The sequence below is a fragment of the Schistocerca americana genome, chromosome 5, assembly GCF_021461395.2.
Source record: "Schistocerca americana isolate TAMUIC-IGC-003095 chromosome 5, iqSchAmer2.1, whole genome shotgun sequence".
NCBI lineage: Eukaryota > Metazoa > Arthropoda > Insecta > Orthoptera > Acrididae > Schistocerca > Schistocerca americana.
Window position 1 is genome coordinate 378,625,657 of NC_060123.1, and position 17,165 is coordinate 378,642,821.

A 17,165-nucleotide genomic window follows, 5' to 3' on the forward strand; every position below is an offset into this window, starting at 1 on the left:
CACGTCTGCCGGCCGCGGTGGTCTAGCGGTTCTAGACGCTCAGTCGGGAGCCGCGCGACTGCTACGGTCGCAGGTTCGAATCCTGCCTCGGGCATGGATGTGTGTGATGTCCTTAGGTTAGTTAGGTTTAAGTAGTTCTAAGTTCTAGGGGACTAATGACCATAGATGTTAAGTCCCATAGTGCTCAGAGCCATTTTTTTTTGACAATCGCGTCTTGTAGTTGACGATACTGTTCGCGTTGATCAGAATAATAATGCAGGAATTAAAGCTTTGGAGAATATTTTTGCCTGAGATGTCATCACCTTCAAATAGTCGAAGACTGTGCGGACATATTCTACCACCGCTAGTGAATCTGTTGTCGATAAATCATTATACATTTTTTAAGACCTTTGTTTACATTAGATCCTGGTAGTATGTTATATATTTAGGTTAAAGGTCACGGTGTTATTGTTAAATTCACTCTAATATGTGATGCTACAATATGCGCATGTTTTTAAGAAAATAGATATTGATCTTGACAACAGTCGAGATGCGATTTATTCTTTTGTAGCCTATCTGGGTCCGCAGTTCAGTATCCTCTTCTCCTAGACTCCCTCTGCAAGCCCATTTGATAGCGTAAGATGTTGTCCTTATTGTTGCTTGAACTACGTCTGAAGCAGGTGAGTGTATTACGTTGCTTGGTATGCAGTAAGCGATCCCCATTCTACAATATTAGGTACTGTGAAATAATTTTGACCGTCAGTGCTTAAGACTAGAAGTTGTACTATATACTGCACAATTTAGTGACGGATCTACTGATATTAGATTTTTATTGTCATAACTCGTTAGATTGTATAGTCTCTGTGCAAGAAACTGCACGCAATCGACACTGGGAGTCTAGTATGTCGCAAAAAGCCACTGCTCAGAGAGGTGCACGACGCTGCACGTTTTCAGCGGACCATACATCATAGGAACTGAACAGTAGGTCGCTAGAAGCGCATATAGCGGTTTCACGACTGCGATTATATCTCTTTTCAAATGGTATAAGACGTTGAGTGCACTGGCTGCCCAATGAGGCAGTGAATCCACGGTGTGTGGAGGGATGCAGTTCAGAAGGAAGAAAGGAAGGAAGAGAAGGTTTTCAAGTCCTGTCGACATTGAGGCCAACAGTGACGGAGCACAAGCTGCGAGTGTTTCAGGGATGGGGAAGGGAATCGCCTGTTCCCTTTCAAAGGATCCTGGCATTTGCACGGAGCAATTTAGGGAAATCATAGAAAACGTAACTCTGGATGGTCGGGTGCGGATTTAAACAGTTTATTGTGCTAACCACTGTGCCACATCGGTCGGTGGTGTAGTTGAGACGGGTCAGCCACGTTTTGGCGATTCAGTTTACCTTAAACACGAACCAAAATGCTTTTATTTCGGTGACCATGTGTTACCCTCTATTCTACAACTTCATAATGAGTAAAATGTGGACACTCCTCTCTTCCAAGATGATAACAGCCATATTCACAGAGCTGTACACAGTTCCCTAACGTAAACTCGTCCGAACAGGTCTCGATTGGGCCCAACGTTACGGACCAACCGCCGTATCATCCCCAGCTGATAGGCGTCACTGGATGCGGATATCGAAGGGCATACAGTCAGCATACAGTTTTGAGTTTTCGTGGTTCTCTAGCGAGTAGCTGCTTAATTGGCTTCACAAGAGCTGAGCGCACCCTTCTTGCCAATAGAGCTTGGCAGACCCGGGTGGTAAACCATCAAAGTGCTAGCCAAGCCCGACAGCTCTCAATTTCGGTGATGTGACGGCAACTGGTGTTCCACCGCGTCAAGCCCGATGGCATGCATTTCCCTCATTTCTTAACACCACAGAAAACGTTTGGCACTACTGAGAACAGCGTGTGAAATATAGTAATAAATATGAAATAGTTCTGTGTATCAAGATCGTCACTAATTATTACAAAAACTTACCTTACCGATTTCGGCATATTAACTGTCATCTTCATATGTGACAATAATTCACGAACGTAGTCATCATAATCTATAAACACCCGAGCTAAACATGCAGAAGGTCACGAAAGGACTTCGTGGTAAAAGACCATATATGAGTACTACTTGATTAACACCAAGTAATATCTCTTCTAAGGATTTAATTGTTTCTTCTACTGGTCCGTTAAGTCCGTCTGTGTCTAATAAATGTTTGGTTATTCATATACTCATACTGCCAGTTGTTCTTCGGCCTTCCATCAGTGAAGAAACGCCTTCTATCATAAGTGAGCTAGCTGCTGGGCAGTAATGGTCACTTGTTTAATGCTGTGATATTTGCTTTGAAATATGTAATCTAATTGTTTCTTTTATCGGTCAGTTACAACCGCCGTTGGTTAAAGAATATTTGCTTATTAGCTGGTAGTTTATAACGGCTACTTGCTTAATGCTGTGTTATTTGCTTTAAATATTTAATCTGACTGTTTAATTGGAGAGTCACAGCTGCTTACTTAATGCTATGAGGTTTCCTATCAGTGTTTAATTAACTATTTCACTGGGACATAGAATTTGAACCATGTTAAATGGTATCAGTTTCCGATGGGAACGATTGACTGGTTTGTGCTCATAAAATGACTTTGGTGGTATCGATGAGGCGGGCGAGACCAGCGAGAGAGAAGGCGCGTGGGCAAGGATGAGAAGTGGTTCTGCACGCGCAGTAAAAGAGTTTGCGAACGCAACGGCCAGTGAGTGGACGGCTTTGGTGAGGCTGCTGCAAGCAGAGGAGCGTGCGACACCTGCTCAGACTTTCGCAATTTCGGAGAAAGAAGACAGCACGCCATGGTAGCCATCTTGTGTACACTGATGGTATGTCGCTTTTGGAACTTTTGGTCACTGAAAACGAGGGGACTTGTTTCTGTTTCACGCAACGAAATGATCATGTTCTACAACCTCGTATAACTGTGTTGTGAAGCTGATTTCTAAGAGGGGGAGAAAGATGGACGGCATTGGTAACGGATAAGTTGATTTGGTTTGTTGGAATTAAGGTACGAACAGTAACCTGCTTTATTGATCAATAAGGACCTGTTGGTTTGGTATTCAGGCCTGACAAGTGTGGTTCGAGTAGTAAAAAGGCACGACCAGTCCAAGGAGTGGGTACATATTGAGTAATTTTAAGTAAGACTAGTCTCTACACAGTACCTTGACAAAATGTTGTCTTTTCTGTTATTGTGACGCAGCACTTTGTACAGTTATAAAGGACACTTGAAGTTTTGTTTGAGGACTGTAAGTATTGGCATAGTGGAGTAATTACCGGGAGTAGAGGAGAGCTCTCAGGTTAATACGCTACTGGTCATTAAAATTGCTCCACCAAGACGAAATGCAGATGATAAACGCTTACTCATTGGACAAATATATTATACTAGCACTGACATGTGAATACATTTTCACGTAATTTGGGTGCATAGAGCCTGAGAAATCAGTACCCAGAACAACAACCTCTGGCCGTAATAACGGCCATGATACGCCTGGGCATTGAGTCAAACAGAGCTTGGATGGCGTGTACAGGTACAGCTGCCCATGCAGCTTCAACACGATACCACAGTTCATCAAGAGTAGTGATTGGCGTATTGTGACGAGCCAGTTTCTCGGCCACCATTGACCAGACTTTTTCAATTAGTGAGAGATCTGGAGAATGTGCTGGCCAGGGCAGCAGTCGAACATTTTCTGTATGCAGAGAGGCCCATACAGGACCTGCAACATGCGGCCGCGTATTATCCTGCTGAAATGTAGGGTTTCGCAGGATCGAATGAAGGGTAGAGCCACGGGTCGTAACACATCTGAAATGTAACGTCCACTGTTCCAAGTGCCGTCAATACGAACAAGAGGTGACCGAGACGTGTAACCAATGGCACCCCATACCATCGCACTGGGTGATACGCCAGTATGGCGATGACGAATACACGCTTCCAATGTGCATTCACCGCGATGACGCCAGAACCGGGATTCATCCGAAAAAATGACTTTTTGCCATTCGTGCACCCAAGTTCGTCGTTGAGTACACCATCGCAAGCGCTCCTGTCTGTGATGCAGCGTCAAGGGTAACCGAGCCATGGTATCCGAGCTGATAGTCTATGCTGCTGCAAATGTTGTCGAACTGTTCGTGCAGATGGTTGTCGTCTTGCAAACGTCCCCATCTGTAGACTCAGAAATTGAGACGTGGCTGCACGATCCGTTACAGCCATGCGTATAAGACGCCTGTCATCTCGACTACTAGAAATACGAGGCCGTTGGGATCCAGTACGGCGTTCCTTATTACCCTCATGAACCCACCGATTCCATATTCTGCTAACAGTCATTGGATCTCGACCAACGCGCGCTGCAATGGTGCGATACGATAAACCGCAATCGCAATAGGCTACAATCCGACCTTTATCAAAGTCGGAAACGTGATGGTACGCATTTCTCCTCCTTACACGAGGCATCACAACAACGTTTCACCAGGCAACGCCGGTCAACTGCTGTTTGTGTATGAGAAATCGGTTGGAAACTTTCCTCGTGTCAGCACGTTGTAGGTGTCGCCACCGGCGCCAACCTTGTGTGAATGCTCTGAAAAGCTAATCATTTGCATATCAGAGGATCTTCTTCCTGTCGGTTAAATTTCGCGTCTGCAGCACGTCATGTTCGTGGTATAGCAATTTTAATGGCCAGTAGTATATGTTCTCGGTAACCGAATTTTTTAAATTGCATTTCCTTTCATTTACTAACTGTAAACGACCACGTGAAAAGTTCAGCGGATCATTTTCTGTGTGAGCTTTGCTTAAATTCTTTGTGATCAAGTGCTCTTTTACATGCTTTTGGTAGACTGATTTTACCTGTGGAAATTTAATGGCAGGTGTACCTCTGGAACTGTTAGTTTAGAGATTATTTTAAAAGAACTGTCTTCTGGTATTGTCTGACTTTTCTTATTTCAAGTTAAGGGATAGAAATGCAGCTTTGTTAATTGGAAGCTGTTATAACAATTGTTTTAACATAGTTTTTTTTTTTTGGTATTGTCTTTGTATAAATACTTATCATTGAATGTTAGAAAACAAAACAAAATTTCAATGTAAGATGGAACTGATTAACTAATGAGTGTTGGAACTTAAATAAAGGAAGAGACTAGCACTTGCATTTAGCAAAAGAAATGAAATTGTAGGGCACCGTGTTGACTGTTCAGCCGATGTATAAAAAATGTTGTTGGGCTGCTCAAAATCAATAAATCTGTGTAATAATGAGTGTTCGACTTTCAGTGAACAACCAGTCCGCTCCACTTCTGCACTAAATCCGTGTCTATGCCTTCCAGAATTCTAATAGAGGCGACTCTATTGAATTAATGGACTTGAATTCTTTCGGAAAATGAGTAACTTTCTGAAAGTTATTGAAATCAAGGAATTTAATATACGCTGTTTAATTGAAACTGATTTTCCTAATTTGAGAGCTCTAATTGTATTGTTCGTTGAATGTAACTGTGCTCATGCTTTGTCTTATTAAATGTTTTTAATATCTATGTCTTTCCCTGTATTGGTGAAGTACCATTGTATGTACTGTGTGCTCCGGTGTTCAAATAAGTTTTGAAAAGAGCTCAGAGTCTTTCCACTCTGGGACGATTTGGTACCAGCAAAGCAACCCCCCCCCCCCCCCCCCCACACCGCCACCACCACCACCGTCCCACCATCTTCTTCTCCTTTTCCTTACTTTGTGCGTCTGTAAACATATGAACATTTGAAAAGTCGGATACATCGATTGGGCAATGTTTCAGATCTTAAAAAATATACCTGTAAACATTGCCGTAGTTTCGTAGTTCGGTGGCATCTAATCGTCCGTCTCATATGGCATTTCTGAAGAAAACTTTGGACACAGATCTTCGCCAAATTGAGGACATTAACAAATGTAGAAGCGGTGCTACACTGTATTAACGTTATGTCTGGCAGTAAGAAATTTTTCCTCCGGTGGTGTTATATTATGGGCCAACGGCCTTGCCGCAGTGGTAACACCGGTACCCGTAAGATCACCGAAGTTAAGCGCTGTCGGGCTGGGCTTGCACTTGGATGGGTGACCATCCGGTCTGCCGAGCGCTGTTGGCACGCGGGGTGCACCCAGCCCTTGTGAGGCAAACTGAAGACCTACTTACAGAATGAGATTTTCACTCTGCAGCGGAGTGTGCGCTGATATGAAACTTCCTGGCAGATTAAAACTGTGTGCCGGACAGAGACTCCAACTCGGGACCTTTGCCTTTCGCGGGCAATTGCTCTACCAACTGAGCTACCCAAGCACGACTCACGCCCTATCCTCACAGCCTTACTTCTGCCATTATCTCGTTTCCTACCTTCCAAACTTTACAGAAGCTCTCCTGAGAAACTTGCAGAACTAGCACTCCTGAAATAAAGGATACTGCGGAGACATGGCTTAGCCACAGCCTGGGGGACGTTTCCAAAATGAGATTTTCACTCTGCAGCGGAGTGTGCGCTGATACGAATCTTCCTGGTAGATTAGAACTGTGTGCCGGACCGACCCTCGAGCTCGGGACCTTTGCCTTTCGCGGGCAAGTGCTCTACCAACTGAGTAAGGCTGTGAGGACGGGGCGTGAGTCGTGCTTGGGTCGCTCAGTTGGTAGAGCACTTGACCGCGAAAGGCAAGGGTCCCGAGTTTGAGTCTCGTCCAGAACACAGTTTTAATCTGCCAGGAAGTTGTATTGACGAGCTACTTGATTGAGAAGTAGCGGCTCCGGTCTCGGAAACTGACACACGGCCGGGAGAGCGGTGTGCTGATCACATGCCCCTCCTTATCCGCATCCAGTGACGCCTGTGGGCTGAGGACGACACGGCGGCCAGTCGGTACCTTTGGGCCTTCATGGCCTGTGCGGGAAGAGAAGAGGGAGGTGTTATAATATGGGTTGCGTTTGGGAATCATGTAAATGTCGAAATTAGTCAGTCGTACATATAAATGAAAAAATTTACAACCCAGAGCGAAAAATGTGTCTATTCAAACATTTCATCGAGGCTGTGCAGCTGCGTGTAAAGAATATATTGGAAACTAATGACGGACGTGACAGGTGCAGAAAGGCCGCCATTAAAAGTGAGGGACGGACGGCCGGGAGGTGGTGGGCGAGGACAGAGTGCGGGCAGCGGGCGGGGCACGGCAGGACGAGGCAGGCGCCGCGCTCCATTTGGCAGCGGCGGCGCCGCAGCCGCCCGCGCTGCTCATTAGCAGAATATTGTTAACAAGCTGGCCCGCGCGGACCGACAGATCGCTTCCGGCAACTGCCGCGCCGCGCCGAGCCCAGCCCCGATGAATCGATAGGCGGCCGCCCCGCCGTGACAGCTGACCAGCTGCGCAGCTTCCGCCGCCGCGCCCGCCACACCCGGCTACACTCGCCGATCGCGTCGCCCCCACCTTCCTCCCACCTCACACCCCGCCGCCCGGTCCACCTCGTGTACAATGCAGTACTGACTACGGAACAGAACTCGCACCCGCAGGACTCTGACTGCGGCTTTGTCCGTACAGAAATACTGACGTAACACTGGAACGTTACCGTTACAACGATAATACAGTTTGCTGTGATGCAATTTAATGAATTCCCTTGAGACAGAGAAGTTGCTGTCCATGCATCAGCACGGCTTTGGAAAGCATCGCTCCTGTGAAACGCAACTCGCCCTTTTTTCACATGATATCTTGCGAACCATGGGTGAAGGGTATCAGACGGATGCCATATTCCTTGACTCCCGCAAAGTGTTTGACTCGGTGCCCCACTGCAGACTCCTAACTAAGGTACGAGCATATAGGACTCGTTCCCAAATATGTGAGTGACACGAAGACTTCTTAAGTAATAGAACCCAGTACATTGTCCTCGATAGTGAGTGCTCATCGAGGTGAGGGTATCATCGGGAGTGCCCCAGGGAAGTGTGGTACGTCCGCTGTTGTTTTCTATCCACATAAATGATCTTTTGGATAGGGCGGATAGCAACGCGCGGCTGTTTGTTGATGATGCTATGCTGTACGGGAAGGTGTCGTCGTCGAGTGACTGTAGGAGGATACAAGATGACTTGGACAGGATTTGTGATTGGTGTAAAGAATGGCAGCTAACTCTAAATATAGATAAATGTAAATTAATGCAGATGAATAGCAAAAAGAATCCCGTAATGTTTGAATACTCCATTAGTAGTGTAGCGCTTGACACAGTCACGTCGATTAAATAATTGGGCGTAACACTGCAGAGCGATATGAAGTGGGACAAGCATGTAATGGCAGTTGTGGAGAAGGCGGATAGTCGTCTTCGGTTCATTGGTAGAATTTTGGGAAGATGTGATTCATCTGTAAAGGAGACTGCTTATAAAACACTAATACGACCTATTCTTGAGTACTGCTCGAGCGTTTGGGTTCCCTATCAGGTCGGATTGAGGGAGGACATAGAAGCAATTCAGAGGTGGGCTGCTAGATTAGTTTCTGATAGGTTTGATCATCACGCGACTGTTACGGAAATGCTTCAGGAACTCTGGTGGGAGTCTCTGGAGGAAAGGAGGCGTTTTTTTTTCGTGACTCGCTACTGAGGAAATTTAGAGATCAGGATTTCAGGCTGAACAGTACAATTTTACTGCCGCCAACTTATATTTCGCGGAAAGACCACAAAGATACGATAAGCGACATTAGGGCTCGTACAGAGGCATATAAGCAGTCATTTTTCCCTCGTTCTGTTTGGGAGTGGAACAGGGAGAGAAGATGCTAGTTGTGGTACGAGGTATCTTCCGCCACGCACCGTATGGTGAATTGCGGAGTATGTATGTGGATGTAGATGTAGAATAGACTGGAGTGCAAAACTTAGGGACGAATTTAATTTTCGCATCATGTATCACTGTCCGTCCGCCCATATAGCTGAGTGGTCAGTTCGGCGGTCTGTCACGCCAAGAGCGCCGGGTTCGATTCCCGGCTGGGTCGGAGATTTTCTTCGCTCAAGGTCGGGGTGTTGTGTTGTCCTCATTATCATTTGATCATCATCAATGGAAGGCAACGGGAAACCACCACTGAAATCACTTCCCTAGACGCTCATGCGGTGGACCTCCCTGACGAGGTTTCCCTCGTGACAAGACCCGCCGTAAGGCAGAACACAACGTTTTTCATCACTGTCAAGTACCACAGCTCGATGAGACTTGGATCATACGTATAAAAAATTGTTACAGTACAGTACAGGATGTAGCTGAAATAGTGCATAATGAGGCGAACACAAATGACACATTTATTCAAAGACAATACCTATGATAATGAATACAGCCGGAAGCAATGAATTAAAATTTGTGACATGGCTAGAATTCGAACCTGGGTCTGCTGCTCACTAGATAGATGCACTAACTACTGTGCCACCCTGGCACTGCGTCTAACACATAGCCGTACGAATGACCCTAAAATATCTCCCTCATCAATACAGACTCCAACTCATTCCTTGGCCCATCTTGATGTTCCCCTTCTTAACTCGTATCAGTATTGCAGAAGCTCTAAATATTGGAAGAGCAGCTTAGCACTGAATGCAATACGGGTAATCCTTCCTGTACCTCAGGTATAGGTGATATATTATATTGCATGTTGCAGAGACGCATTAAGTCAATTTCGTCTTTGATAATGAGTACAGCCCGAAGCAATGAATTGAAATTTGTACCAAGGCTGGAATTCGAACTTGCAGTTCCAGAGAGGCGCTACGGTTAGGTGATGATGATGATTGGATTGTGGGGCGCTCAACTGCGCGGTTATAAGCGACCGTACAAATTCCCAACCTTTGCTCAGCCGAGACTCGCCACTTTCATGAATGATGGTGAATGATAAGTCATCTCGAGGCAGGTGAAAATCCCTGACCCCGTCGGGAATCGAACCCGGAAAAACGTTGTGTGCAGTGACGAATCACGATACACAGAATGCCCGGTCAACGTCGTCTGCCAGCGTGTGTATTGCCAACAGTGAAATTCGGAGGCGATGGTGTTATGTTGTGGTCGTGTTATGATGGAGGGGGCTTGCACCCCTTGTTGTTTTGCGTGGCGCTATCACAGCACAGGCCTACACTGATGTTTTAAGCACCGTCTCGCTTGCCGCTAGTGAAGAGCAATTCGCGGATGGCGACTGCATCTTTCAACACGATCGAGCACCTTTTCATAATGCACGACCTGTGGCGGAGCGGTTGCACAACTATAATATGCCTGTAATGGAATGGTCTGCACAGAGTCCTGACCTGAATCCTATAGAACACCTTTGGGATGCTTTGGAACGCCGACTTCGTGCCAGGCCTCACCAACTGACATCGATATCTCTCCTCATTGCAGCATTCCGTGAAGAATGTTTCACAATTCCCCAAGAAACCTTCCAGCACCTGTTTGAACGTATGCCTGCGAGAGTGGAAGCTGTCATCAAAGATATTGGTGAACCAACATCATATCCAATTCCAGAGTTACCGATGGAGGGCGCCACGAACTTGTAAGTCATTTTCAGCCAGTTGTCCGGATACTTTTGATTACATAGTGTATGTGTTGCATTCTTTTGGAGGAAGCCATCCATGCATTCGTTCTAATTGGCATTCAGAAAGCACTGCCGATGCAGTCCATCATCTGAATTACTACATCTTCTTGATTTAGGTATCTCCATGAAAAACGGCCCATTCATTTTTGCTTCCAGTGTCGACAAACGAGGTTTATTTTGAATAAAGTTTGGATAACGTTCGTCATACGGCCGCATGGGGAAGCAGAACTACGCAGATTCCATGAGCACCTGCGCAGCTTACACAGGAACGTGCATTTTACACTAGAAATAGAAAACAACGGAGCGATTCCTGTTCTGGATGTGGAGGCCTATAGACCATCTAGCGGCAAACTAGGATATAAACTCTTCAGGTAGCCGACGCACGTTAACAGGTACCTACATGCTGATTCGCACCACCATTCAGCACAAAAGAACGCTGTGCTGCGTACGCCGACAGCCCGAAATCACCGGATTAGTGACGCCAGCCACAAACAACATGAAATGAACGAGCTGAAGACAATGTTCCTTAAAATGGATACAAGATAAGAGATGTACAATAAGCTATCTGGTACAGTGAAGACAAAACAGACAAAGATGCAGATGATACTCTTTCTGTTGCTTGCATATCCTTATGTCAGAAGCCGCAGCGACCGTCCAAATAAGATTCTGCGTTGTGGAGGAGTCAAACACATATTTCTCAGCTGCCGCTAGATCCGACATCTGTTGAGGCTCGCTAAGGATCTCTCTGTTGCTCTTCACACTGCAGGCGTCGACGAACTTCGTTGTGAATGTGCCGAAGTCTACGTTAGTGAAACCGGGAGACGACTAGCGCTCGCGTTTCGGCGCATGAGGATTACGAGGATTACGTGTGACTGGGGTAGAAGGACGGTTCCTCTGCAGCAAGATACCACCAGAAACGTGACCATCTTATTAATTCTCAAGAACGTCACATGCTTTCTCAGTAGCCCTGGATGCAGCAGCGGAAAGATAGAGAGAAGAGAAGCTACTGACGTAATTGAACGCCTTAAATCATGAACAATAACGATGGGTGCAAGTTAGGTACGGCCTGGCTGCCAGCGATTCCAGCCTAGCGGACCACGTGTTTTCGCCAGCCAGCAGCACAAGTTGACTTACGTTTATCAGTATAAACTGATGCCACGAAGGAACTGTCTTCAGGCCTTAACGTTTAGCTGCAGGAAAACGCTACTGCCTGGGTAGAGCCATCCCCTACGTAACAACCTCTTCAAATCGTCCAATGACAACCCAGGTGTGTGACGTCGGTAGCCACCAGATAACTGAAATATATGAGAACTGCAGCAAGTCGCTTGACTCGCCGGTAAATTAGTTGCTATATTAGTTCATACTGAACGGTCCAATTCCCAAAATTAATTCATTCAGAATTACACCTGCCATGGAAGCCTACGAACTTGTAAGAGGTCCGTTTGTTGGTAGGATATTGAAGATAGTTCTCGCACGAGTCAACTGACGGAGTTCCCCGAAAAGCTTGTTTCGTCTTTACTGTTGATACTGGACGTGAAGTCCTCTCGATTCCTGGAAATGGGCTCACCTGTTACGATTACCGAGGTCGCTCTGACAGGTGAGGAGTGGTGGTCAGCCATGGCGAGCAGACTGGCTTCGGTCGTTCCAGAAGCTATTAAAGCCCGATGAGTGGACCCAAATGAGGAGCACCTCAGGGAGTTAAGCCAGTACAGCCCGGCTCGGGTTTTGGAAACTGCGGGCCCTGAGGCGATGGTAGGGGGTGGTCAGCGCTCGGAGTCCTCTTATCGTAAGCTCCGCGCATGCCTCGACAGCCACAGCTCAGCGCAGCGGTGGAACTTGCTGTACTACAGAGATTAGAGAGACTGCGGCTCTTGTCTCAAGCGCCTACCGTAATCTCAGCACGAGATTCACGAACGTCCGTTGGGCTCAGAAACATAATTTGTAACGTTCCATTTTAGAACATCGCTTTAACTAGCTGGGCACTGATACATCGATTTACAAAGTGATAATGTGCAGTGTAACAAACAAGACTAACAGTGGACCCAACCGTAGTAAGAACTATTTTTGTCACCTGGCTCTGTACTGTCACACCCCAGTTAAGGTAATCCGCATTGTTACCTGACAGGGCATGATTACTGTTAAAGTTATTTATTTTACTGGCGATGAAAAGGAGAAAGCAGTGGCAGTACATACGTATATGGTGACGAAACATGTAGGCAAAACATTAAAGCTGACCAAGTCGACTGTGTAACGATTTAATCATGAGGTACCTGATGTTGAGGGGAGTCGAATTTTACTTCAAATAAGAAGTAGCGAACTGCACGCAATAAATATGCCATTGACAATATGGGTAAATGTGTTATTGGTCATTGCTTTCTCCCGTACTATGAACAATAAAAGCAAATTCCATCTCTACGTGAATGGCCGATGTGAAGAAGTGGATTTCAAAGGTACCAAAGAAACTGTCAAGAGGACGGCATGCAGTCTAGGAGTCGAGGATGAACATCGAATAACGGGGTGATTTAAGGTGCCAGGCACCTCACCCTAAAGCCGTTTACTCCCGTGGTCCTCCATTCAAGAGGTATTTGTCCCCAGAATGCGGACGAAGTGAATTCGTGTGTCACAAATGGAAATCCACGACTGTCGAGCAGCACGCTAGTGTAGTGTGGAAGCTTACAAGGTAACAAGTTTTGGCACCAGTCTCAAACCAGACAAAAGTGAAGTTTCATTATCTTCTCTCTTTTTGTCTGTTTTTGCCCTACTTTCACTTCTGATAACCGTCTTCATTGAATTGATGGCATAAAGCAGAGATAAATATAATGGATTTCATATTTAATATGCAGCAGGTGCATACAAATTTATCTGTGATGTTACAGTTTATAATTCTTCGAGTAATAGTTTTAATAGAAGCGTTGGTAACGTCAACTGTTCCTGCATCATGAACACTGTATGGTCACCTTGCCACAACGGCATTTACTATCCCATAAATTTAAGGAGAAACTGGTCATTAACATTCTGAAATACTATTTTCTCTTCTCTTAATTTTAAAATATAAATCAGCGTATAACACATTTAGCAGTCCTCTCCCTTATTTTCGGTTTTTTACACCAAAATATTTCTCACAGAGGAAAGCGGTAAGTGCGATTAGGGCTCGCGCCCTCTGAGAGTTTTAAACAAACTTAATTATATACACGCTTAGTTCACCTACAGCTTATAAGTGAGTGAGTTTTAGAGTGTCAAAATATGTTACATGAATGTCCATATCTTTTGGCTTCATTGACTTAGAAGCTTAAATTTTTTTCTTCGCCAAGGAACTGTGGACACCAGTACCTGACGCTAATTTCAGCTTGATACCTCTAACGCTCCCGTGAAAAATGAAGCTTAACAGAGGGATGGACAGACAACTAAGTAATCCTATGAGGGCTCTGTTCTTGCCGATTAAGGTACACAACGCTAAAACCAAAAATTATCATTCGATCAATTCTGAACCTAAGTCCGTAATGGTGCCAGTCGTACACCATAAACAACTGGCTACCTCACCATTGCTAGGATAGGGATTGATTTAGTGGACTGTGCAGAATCTGATATCGCCCGGTGTCTAACGATGATTTCTCTTGCATGAAAGAACACCAATGTGAACAGCTTTAATGTGAGCTAACTGGCAACCAAAACTAAATTACTACAATGTACGCTTTTTGATCCCCATCCCCGACCTGTGCACTCCTCTCGTGAGAAACACTATTCCGTCTACGAAATTTGTTTCTTAAATGTGCCAGAAGGAACGAAACGGTATGTACGGATGGGACTACACAGTTAGAAAAGGCAAACTATGTTGGAGTTTTAGAAAAATGTGAGGCTTGAAATTAAATTGGGCAGCGGTTTATTTGTATAAAATGTTGATTCGTATACATTATACTGTGACTAAAATTTCGCGAAGTGATACTGTCCAAGGAGTAACATCTAACAGAAGTGTAAGTCAATGTTTAATTGTGCTTTAAATGGCATTGATGTACAGATGTTCGGCAGTGCTGCATTTGTAAGAATAGTAGAGAGTACGCTGTTACTGTCGCCTCTGAGTTTCTTCAGTATAAACACGACCTTCCTGGGAATGTTCTCAGCTCGCTTCACCAGGTAATTTTTCTGCCCAATATTAAATGTAATGTGTTTGTATTATACAGGATTATTCATGCACCACTGCGTGAAATCTGCAAGACATACAGAAAACAGGCATGTAATACCTTTGTAATGAGAATAATCATCATTCATTCCTTTTTTGGACCAGACAGGACAGGACGCGTTATTGTCAAAGCTGTGACGAAGCTCACACTTATGGCAACATACGAAGTCTGCCACTTTCACTAGACAAGCAGCACGCATCTGTACCGGAAGCAAGAGAGACCAGTAATCTCCGTAAGGTGTAGGGATCTTCGATGACTCTGTAAATCGACTAGTGTAGAAAATCTATCAGTTGGTAGAAGTGAACGACTGAACTGGGAACAGTTGTTTTAAAAACTTAAATACAAAGCATTAATGGTCCACAATAATACTTATTTAATTTTTCATTATGAACCGGCTTTCGTATTCTTAGGCCATCGTCATATGACTTAATACTTAAAAGAAACTCCACTCAAGTTCAGCGAAAGTTCATAGCCATACAAAGGTTGTTCTTCAAAGATATGTGACTTTTTCAATTATACTGATATATAACCATAAGCGTAATGTAGTATCCAGATTGGCTCTGAACAAATAACTGTAATATTACAGTATTTTCAAAGATTGAAAGTACAGGAATGTATAAGCCAAGTGAAAATGGCACAGATTACTACGTTACATGGACAAACTGGTGAATGTGATGCACAGGTCGAAAAAGGGGCAGATGGTAGAAAGTAGTCTATGGAATGTACATGTGGAACAGTTACAGCAAACATGTTATTAATGGCGAGCGAAACATTTACTGGCTGTTGCTAAACTTATGAAACCAATATTCTTTGCAAGAAGTTAATTCTGCATTTATAAGCAAATACACTCCTGGAAATTGAAATAAGAACACCGTGAATTCATTGTCCCAGGAAGGGGAAACTTTATTGACACATTCCTGGGGTCAGATACATCACATGATCACACTGACAGAACCACAGGCACATAGACACAGGCAACAGAGCATGCACAATGTCGGCACTAGTACAGTGTATATCCACCTTTCGCAGCAATGCAGGCTGCTATTCTCCCATGGAGACGATCGTAGAGATGCTGGATGTAGTCCTGTGGAACGGCTTGCCATGCCATTTCCACCTGGCGCCTCAGTTGGACCAGCGTTCGTGCTGGACGTGCAGACCGCGTGAGACGACGCTTCATCCAGTCCCAAACATGCTCAATGGGGGACAGATCCGGAGATCTTGCTGGCCAGGGTAGTTGACTTACACCTTCTAGAGCACGTTGGGTGGCACGGGATACATGCGGACGTGCATTGTCCTGTTGGAACAGCAAGTTCCCTTGCCGGTCTAGGAATGGTAGAACGATGGGTTCGATGACGGTTTGGATGTACCGTGCACTATTCAGTGTCCCCTCGACGATCACCAGTGGTGTACGGCCAGTGTAGGAGATCGCTCCCCACACCATGATGCCGGATGTTGGCCCTGTGTGCCTCGGTCGTATGCAGTCCTGATTGTGGCGCTCACCTGCACGGCGCCAAACACGCATACGACCATCATTGGCACCAAGGCAGAAGCGACTCTCATCGCTGAAGACGACACGTCTCCATTCGTCCGTCCATTCACACCTGTCGCGACACCACTGGAGGCGGGCTGCACGATGTTGGGGCGTGAGCGGAAGACGGCCTAACGGTGTGCGGGACCGTAGCCCAGCTTCATGGAGACGGTTGCGAATGGTCCTCGCCGATACCCCAGGAGCAACAGTGTCCCTAATTTGCTGGGAAGTGGCGGTGCGGTCCCCTACGGCACTGCGTAGGATCCTACGGTCTTGGCGTGCATCCGTGCGTCGCTGCGGTCCGGTCCCAGGTCGACGGGCACGTGCACCTTCCGCCGACCACTGGCGACAACATCGATGTACTGTGGAGACCTCACGCCCCACGTGTTGAGCAATTCGGCGGTACGTCTACCCGGCCTCCCGCATGCCCACTATACGCCCTCGCTCAAAGTCCGTCAACTGCACATACGGTTCACGTCCACGCTGTCGCGGCATGCTACCAGTGTTAAAGACTGCGATGGAGCTCCGTATGCCACGGCAAACTGGCTGACACTGACGGCGGCGGTGCACAAATGCTGCGCAGCTAGCGCCATTCGACGGTCAACACCGCGGTTCCTGGTGTGTCCGCTGTGCCGTGCGTGTGATCATTGCTTGTACAGCCCTCTCGCAGTGTCCGGAACAAGTATGGTGGGTCTGACACACCGGTGTCAATGTGTTCTTTTTTCCATTTCCAGGAGCGTAGATTAATGCCAAGTATATAAAGTCATGGTAACATATTGAAATAATGAACCCTGTAAATGAAGCTGCAGCAGTTCTACAAAGTTTACATCTGTGCGTAGGAGCTAGCAGTTTAGTACGTAGATTAGAAGTCCAATATCCGTCTGTATTTTGTGTCACTGTTGCAGAAGTTGGAGGATGTAGGCACAGCAGTGACCTAATGCTTGCTTTTAGAGCACTAAATA

General features: G+C 45.8%; 1 protein-coding gene and 1 pseudogene across 3 annotated transcripts in view; one reads left to right on the plus strand and one right to left on the minus strand.

The window, feature by feature from the left end:
• The window catches only part of LOC124616008 (hemicentin-2-like), a 1,911,634-nt gene that overhangs the window by 1,050,360 nt on the left and 844,109 nt on the right, over nucleotides 1–17,165 (minus strand). The window lies entirely within an intron of this gene.
• Nucleotides 5,969–6,086, plus strand: LOC124617068 (annotated as a pseudogene).